The sequence below is a fragment of the Anguilla rostrata genome, chromosome 3, assembly GCF_018555375.3.
Source record: "Anguilla rostrata isolate EN2019 chromosome 3, ASM1855537v3, whole genome shotgun sequence".
In the NCBI taxonomy this organism is placed as follows: domain Eukaryota; kingdom Metazoa; phylum Chordata; class Actinopteri; order Anguilliformes; family Anguillidae; genus Anguilla; species Anguilla rostrata.
Window position 1 is genome coordinate 52,331,608 of NC_057935.1, and position 8,503 is coordinate 52,340,110.

The 8,503-nt window shown below is 40.4% G+C and overlaps 1 long non-coding RNA gene across 1 annotated transcript; it reads left to right on the top strand.

The window, feature by feature from the left end:
- Positions 1 to 776: 776 nt before the first annotated feature.
- On the top strand, positions 777 to 8,106 carry LOC135251100 (uncharacterized). Its single transcript, XR_010329080.1, has 2 exons — positions 777 to 837; positions 6,353 to 8,106. It is a non-coding gene; the product is annotated as an uncharacterized LOC135251100 (long non-coding RNA).
- The last annotated feature ends 397 nt before the right edge of the window (positions 8,107 to 8,503 follow it).

Consider the following 8,503-nt stretch of genomic DNA (forward strand, 5'->3'; position numbering starts at 1 on the left):
GACCTTTGTTACTAGACAAAAAGTAATTTGACTGCTGTACTATAAAGCCATCCTTATACTGATATATGTTAATGCTTCTGGTGAAGGATTGTAAAACTTATTTTCACTATTCACAGAAACAAGTGGTTGGCCTAGTGATAATTCAGGTTAGGTTTGTTGAATCTACCTTCGCTTTTTTGTTTATCACAGGACTTGGTGAGGTGCATGCTAACAGAGATGGAAAAAACCACCCACAGGGCTGTTTATGTCTGTTTTGGTGGGGGTAGTGGGTATGGTTAAGGCAGGGGATCTAAACTGGCTTACGCAACAGTGTGCAAGGGAAGGGCACAATGCAAGCAGCTCACATCAAGAGGAAGTGATTATACTCTTTTCTCTACTTGGGGCCATATCGGGACACATAGACTCAGCATCTTAATGCTTTCAGCATAGGCCAAATTGTCTTTACTGGCCAGATATCTTTCATTGATGCAGTCACATAAAATAGCAAAAATCAGTACTTTTACACCTGCCTTTTTGCAGAGACAAAAAGAGAGAGAAAAACAAAACACTGGCCCAGAACTGGGCATTACCCATGCGTGGAGTGAGAACATTTCAACAGATTGGCTCCTTCGCCATCTTAGATACGGGAAGTTGTGGTTAGCAAAGGTTACCTCAAAGGGCCGAGGCGCTCAGCCGTGTTGTGGGTGGGGTGGGAAAGCCGTATTACAGTGGTCACATGATGCAGTTCTTCATTTGCAGAGGTATAAAGGCAGCTGAGCTAAAATTAAACAGGAAGCACTTGACTCACAACCCAACGAGCACTCTGTTCAGCAGACAACATCTATGTGCTGTTTAGCGGCAAGTATTTTACACGGTTTGTTTGGTTGTGTTACCTATCATTTCAGATCGTTTTTTGCCGTATGTGTTCCGAGTGTTCCAAACCACTGCTGCAGTATGCCTTAATTATGGTGTGAGTAACTGTAAAAACTGTAACTGTAACTGTAAAACCCGGCTAGTGCATTGGCTGTCACTTTTAGTCCGTTTTTATAACTTTTTGTAAATTACCACATGCAAATGGCCCTTTTAACGACTTTTCCTCCAAATCCTCTGGTGATATAGCTGATTGTGGGAAACACCACACACACACACTCACACCATGAGTTAGTTCAGATGTTGGTGGAGCGTTTCAGAAACGGAATTTGTAACCACGATGTAACATCATCAAATCCTGGGTTGGGTGATAAGCACTGATAAACCCAATACAATGGCTTAAAAACCATCAGAAAATGATCTTACTATACAGTATATGGACTGATAATATATGACCTAGGCCAGTCACACTGCATAAGGGCCTACACTAAGTAAATAATGAACATATTTTGCAATGCTGCTTTGCACTTAAGGAAGGTGGTTACCAGCTCAGTAAAATTCCATCTCTACACATTAGTTTACGCACATACAATGAACGGTATTCATGAGTGAAAACATTTAACTGGCAAACAGAAAAAATAAGGTTGAGTCAAAAGTGTTCCCAGAAGTCAGCTTTAACATCACCCTGCTGGTCCTCACTCGAGTTTCAGGTGATCATCTGAGGTCAGAAAGGAGAGGAAGTTGTTGTTGGCAGCTGGCAGGTTATAGGAAAATAAAGTGGGACAGGCCAAATATAGGAGGGGTATCCGGTCAGAGGAAGCTGCCACCCCTAAAAATCCACAGGAGGCACTGTGGCGTACTGGCTATGAACCAAGCTCATAATCCAATGTGATTCACCTGTGTGAGGTCATTGGATCCTTGGGCAGGAAAACCTAAATGACCTTAGAACGATCCAGCTGTAAAAATACATAATTATGTTCATTATATAAGTCACCCTGGATAAATAAGTCTGCCATTTTAAATAACTTGTGTTTTCCTGCAAAATTTGATGGTGTCTTACAATGATGATAACAATGTGATTTTGTAATTAAGACATGAACCCAAATTCAGTTCAAACAATGAGTTTTGAGTTTGAATATGCATCCCTCAAAAGACAACTTCCACAGCAAAACAAAAATGTATAAAAATACCCTTGGATACAAGAATCTAAACTTGTTGTGAAACCACATGTGAATCGTTTTACAAATTTAAAATTATGGAGTGCAGAGCCAAATCAAGAAAAAATATGCCATTGCCCCAAACATTATATAGGGTTTGAGCTACGATTGAGCTACAAAGTACAAAATACATAGGATTGTACGTGCCATTGGAAAGAATGTCATTTTTTTGAAGAATTAATGAATGATATACATATGTTCAACCTCCAGAGTCATTGTACATCAGTGTACAAGTGCTTTTGAGTAAGCTTTTTGCTTTAGTCTATGAATACCCACAAGCTCTATACCTGCCTTTGTAGAGCTAGTAGATTGTCAGAAACTTTGCAAAATATTTGAAATATCCTTAATTGCATGCAAAAATAATTAATTAAGTAAATAAATTATTATTATTATTATTATTATTATTATTATTATTATTATTATTATTATTATTATAATCTAAGCCAATGAAAAGCATACACATAAATTGAAATATTTTTTAAAACCCCAAAAAGTGAATTATCCCTTTAAAAGACAGATGATATGTTTTTAAACCAGCCTATGCTGCATGTGCTTCTGTAAAAACATGCCACAATGTGTTTGTGACATATTTTGCCTGGGGGAATTTAAGGCATGTTTCAAACCCTTCCAAAAATGAAACTTATACACCTTGAGCTGGGAGTGACATTTGGTCATTTGTAGGGCTTGGACAGAGATCTGACGAGGCATGTGGCCACAGGAGAACACAGGCATGCCGTTAACAAACTGGGCATGATCCGCTCCATTGGGAGTTGTTTTTAAAGGAAGGCAAGTGAGAGCCAGAGACACAGTCACATTGTCACAGTGTCCATGTATTGGTACAAATTATATTTATGCAGGTGCTCACTCAACCTTACTGCCATAAAATATATGCAAGTAGCAATAATTTATGTATTTTTCCATATATTGTGAAGTGGCGCAGTATTTTGCTCTATATTGTTCTGATACATTACGACAAATATACCATTTCAGTGTGTGTGTGTGTGTGTTTTGATGCATTTACGTTTGCCGGGGGTACAGCAATGCTGTTAGGGGGGAAATATGTGTAAAACGTGTTTTGATGTATCAGCAAAATATTTTCTATAATCTACTTCTTGCACAAGCAGGCATTAAGAATGAAAGATTGTATATTTGTAATATTTTAGTTTATATGCACTTTGAAGACAAAAGGAACAACCATTTAGGGAAGTTCTGCAGTGATTCAGTAAGGCACAAACAGGAAACGAAATCAATATTCTGTACATTATTTACATGAGAAGTTGGAACAAAATGTCCTTTTTCTCAGTGTATGAAGGGAAGCATTAGCACAAAGTCTTGTGATCGAGTGGCAAAAGTGATGAAACCATTAAACTGATTTTTTTTCATGGAATATTGATAAGAGGAGACGTTTCAAAAGTCTGCGTGACTACTTGAGGCAAAGGCTGTTCTATTTTGGTGAAGTCCTCACTTGACCCAGAAGTTAAGTAAAGAGTACCCAACCGCTGATTATGACAAAGCAGAGGCATGTTTTTTGAATTTCATGGATTGTTTTGTTGAACTTACAAATGTGATTATTTCTGTGGGCAGCTCCAAGCTGGACAACCAAGACAAAATAATGGACAGCTTTTATTTGCATGTATTAAAGGGTGATTTATAGGTTTTTGTATATGCTCTTTACACATATTACAAGCTGAGTCCTCACTTAACCCTTGTGTTGTCTTCATATTATGTATGCACACTGTGTCCACAGGGTCAAAAATGACCAGGCCTCCTGTGTCAAAGCCTCTTCATTGAATTTTAAATCCTAAATTAATATTTTTCATGGGGAAACAATCTGACACTCATCAATAAATAACTGTTTTCCTACTTCATAGACTAGAGAAACTGTATTTCTGCAGTCCACTCCACTTGATTTTACTACAAAACACACTCCATAATTGATTTTAATCTTATGCATTAAGCATTATTTATTCTGGGTAGGATGACTGAGCACGCATCCAGGGGGAAAGGACATTATGGCGGTTACGGTCTGAAGGGGGCAGGGGGTAGTGATTACAAACCAAGGCGTGCTGGGAGCAGGGTGGATGGGAGCATGCAGTGATGGCCACTATCTATCACGGATTCAAAATGCCATTTTTTTTCATCTTCCTGTTCATTTGGTGCCCGCCAGACAAATGGCACCTTGTATGGCTGCCCTTGTCATCTCAGCCCTTGTCAAACAAACCCGGATCATATGCAAGAGTTCTCAAGAACTTCTCATAAATAACTCACATAATGCTAAGTATTATCTGTGCAATTATTATCTGGACACCCCTCAGTCTGGGGCTGTTTTTCATGGTTTAGGGAAGGCCCCTTAGTTCCAGTGAAGGCTAATCTTAATCCAATGACATATTAGACGATTAGGTAGGGCCCTTTCCTGTTTCAGCATGACAATGCCTCCAGGCACACAGAGGGATCCATGTAGAAGTGGTTTTGTCGAGATCCGTGTGTTAGAACTTGACTGGCCTGCACAGAGCCCTGACCTCAACCACATTCAACACTTTTGGGATCAATTGGAAAGCCAGCTGTGAGCCAGGCTTAATTGCCCAATCAGTGCCTGACCTCAATAATGCTCTTCTGGCTGAATAGAGGCAAATCCTGGCAGCAATGCTCCAACACCTAGTTTAAAGCCTTCCCAGAAGAGTGGAGGTTGTTATAGCAGCAAAAGGTGGACCAACTCCATATAAATGCCCAAAATCTTGGATGAGATGTTGGATGTCAGGTGTCCACATGCTTCTGGCCATATTGTGTATGTTATAGTGATCAACCCAATTCCTAATAAAACCAACTTTGTGGTAATATAATAGTTAAATACATATTTATACACTAATTAAAGCTCGTGAAACATAGTGCACCTAATCATGAATATGTATGCAAAAAGTTGAAGCATTAGGACATCAATATTACTGGAGGAAATGCAGTTAGCAGCAAGTTTTTGTTTGTCTCACGTGAAGTGTGATTTATTTCTTTCATAAAAAAGTGAACATTTACATTAGGTCTGTAAACCAAAAATAGAAGTCATATTTTCCCGTATCTGCTGTAATGCTGCCTGAGATGGAAAGGGCAATGTAAATAGGGATGTATTATGTGGGGGGTATGACAAACTGGGGTTTACAAAACACACATTTAAGCTGCTCACGCCCTCATTAAATTGTGCCTGGCATTGATCATTCAGTGACTTCAGAGTGGAAGACTTTGGTAATTACAGTTTTCCGAAGAAAGAAAACAATTAGCTGAAGTGTTCTCACGTGTTCTCACCCTCGGGTCTGTTAATGTCGTATTTCTCAGTTGAATGGCAGGTGTCTGCAGTGCGTATTCCCAGCGCCAATTTCACCGAAGGGGAAGACATGTTGAGACACACCAGTCATCACTGCGGCTTTACCTCAGCTTCACTTGGGCGTCACTGCCTTCAGATGGATTTCTCCTTTATCATGTTGTTCTGCAATTGTTACTGTGGCGGAAATTGATCAGCCCTTTGTTCTCACCGTTATATTTTGCAACCAGCTGTTGGCAAAACGGCTCCCGTCAGCCACACAAGCATACTTGCACATTTGAAGTCTAAAACTTGCAGTTGGTAATCAGGGCTTACAATTAGGCAAACAAATTGTAGTTTTTATGTATTTATTTATTTTAGTTGCTGACTAAGAGACAGTCAGTTGGCTTATATAAAAACGGCTATAAAGATTTCTTCACATTCAAAATTTAGTGCCAGAAAATAAGCTTTAAAAGACAATAGGGTTTTCATGGCACTTACACCTCTGGCTTACATAATGTTTGAATGCACATTCAGGTCATCTATACAATCCAGAGTGATTTCCCTTCTATTGACCTATATACTGTAGACTAGCACATCGAGCACATGAAAAGCTGACCTCTCTTGCCCCATTAACCATTTATCCCTCCAGTTAAGCCCCTGTTTTGTAAATGTCAGCATTGGGCAAGAATGCGGCCATCGAATCAGACGTGGTCAGAGATCATTGTGAGTGGATGAACGGTTTGTTCCAGACACACACAGGTAACACTGTCAGCAGGCTTAATCCTCGGGGCCCAGGACAGTTAGACTTTTAAAAGAGGTTTACCCTCGCTCTGTACAATCTTTGTGCCAATAGAACGACACACAATGGAAGCCACTCACTTGCACAAGCTACCTTCACAGCGAGGTCGAGAATCGTGTCTCAGAAACTGGCCAAAACTGCCCAAAAGCACCCGCGGGGGGCTGTGACGACGTGCTTTCCCACCGATCGTTCCAGGTGCTACGCGCGGCAAGAGGGCGGGGAGGGTCGCGCTGTTCCCGCGGAGCGACTGTCGTCAGCGGATGCAGCCTTGGACGGACTCCTTCCTGCCCCTCTGCCCGCTCTGCTGGGGAGCAGCCATTACTCCTGTCAGCACTCTGCCCCTGCGCTGAGATTAAAGTGCGCTCCTACCGCTTCCCCATCCCCGATGCTGCTCCACGCCGGGTAAAAAGCCATTCCATAAAGCGGGCAAACCCCTCTGCCAAGTGACAGGCTCTGTAATCTTTCACATCCTTCAGCGTTGTGCAGCATTAATTTGCTATGTTTTTATGCTATTAAAGTCCACACAGTCTTTATGCGCGATGACTGTAATTTTTGAAAGGTTTCTGATGACCTGTAAGCTTTACAATGGCTGACATGAGTGTATTTGAGCATTGCGGTTTGAAGCAAGAAAATATTCTTATGCAGTTTGACGCTGTTCTGTCATTATGTTTCTAGAGTTTGTACACATGAACAGATTCACTTTAATTTCATAAACATTCGTTTTTATTTTGTGCAGTTACTTTTTTCTTTCTCAATTCTGAAGCAAGCTGTTCTCTGCCAAGGACTAATGTAGTCATATACTATAAAGCTGAGCCCAAATCCTAGCATTGTAAAGCCAGCCATAAGAAACTTTTGTAAATATCTAAAATATTTTCATTGCACACACAAGCGGTCTGAGACTATTGGAAATGCACAAAAAACTGAAATAATATCACAAAACCCATGTGGCTCTGCAAGAACATTAAACACTGAAAAGGTGTCATGAATATGGCATGCCTTCACGTTTCTGTCTCTTTTAAAAATTTAATGAATAAATCAATGCCTGATTAAAATTTAACAGGCATTGATCTGACCTCATGTTGCATAATAAGGAATATTGATTTCTGTTCAGGATATCACTTGTTCAGATTCCAATGGGATCAATTAAGCTTTGCTGCATTGGTACTGAAGTGCAATGAATTTTGCTGACTCGGAATGGGAGTGCTTTTTCACTGTGAATACAGGCTGAATCGCTGCCGTATCTGGCCATCTGTGAGTGCAACCCTTCCAGGAAGTGGAAGGGCTGGGTGTTAGATTGTACTTCCTGCAAAAAAAGAACATGGGAGTAGATTTCTGTTTCATTAGATTATTATTTTTTTGCCTGCAATCATATAACCATATCTTACTTTCACTTTCACCAGTGGGTGAAATGTTCACAAGAGCATAAACATTTGATCGACTTTCACAGCTCTTTTGTCCATGGCCATTCTGTCATTGATCGTGATGACCCCTTTTCTCCTTCTGTCTTGTTTTTCAGGGGCATTTTATATTTATCCAAAATGTAGTCATGGTTAAATGGTATTGCATAAAATGCATTCTAATCAGAGTGAGTAATTGAAATCTCTAAGCAATACCTATACACACAATTTACATCCTAAATGCTCAACAGTTTTTGATTACATCAGGCATTTGAATATTATGTAATTCCCATTGTTATGTCTCCTGCCTCTGCTGGTCTGGGTATTGCAGGTGGAGGTAGTTGCCTAATTGCTTGATTGCCTCCACCTAACTGTGAGCCAACATAAGCCCAGCAGTATGAGGCAGGGGAGATCTTCTTTGGGGTTTCTTTTGTGTGGTTTGTGTTTGGTAGGTTTTTGTGAAGATCCTTTTAGATCGTTTTGTGAACTTTGTGGGTTTGCTTTTGTTTTAGTTTGTTATTTACACAAATAAATGTCTGGGTTTTGCTCTTACATCAGTTTTTGGATTGTTTTTGGACACATTTGGACTCTGTTGTTGCGGCCCTGCGAGCCGGCCGCAATACCCGTGAGCTACCAAGGGTGGTGCTGTTGCAATTCCTTGAGCTTCTCTGGCTGCAGGTGTTCCCCAAGCAGAACTAAAACCGCTCCCAGGTCAGCACAGCAGCTGGCATGTCATGCAACACAGAGTCACACTCCCGCCATGAGCACTTCACAAGCCGCTGCCAGAAAAAGTCTGTTTGAGCAGAATTCATTGGAAGACTGAAGCAGGCCATTTCTCTGCAGAAACGCCCATTTAACTGCATTTATTGAAACACACAAAGTTCATTGAAACGCTTTCACGTGAAATTCATTGAAAAAGTTTGAATTTTTTTTTTTTTTTGCTGTGATT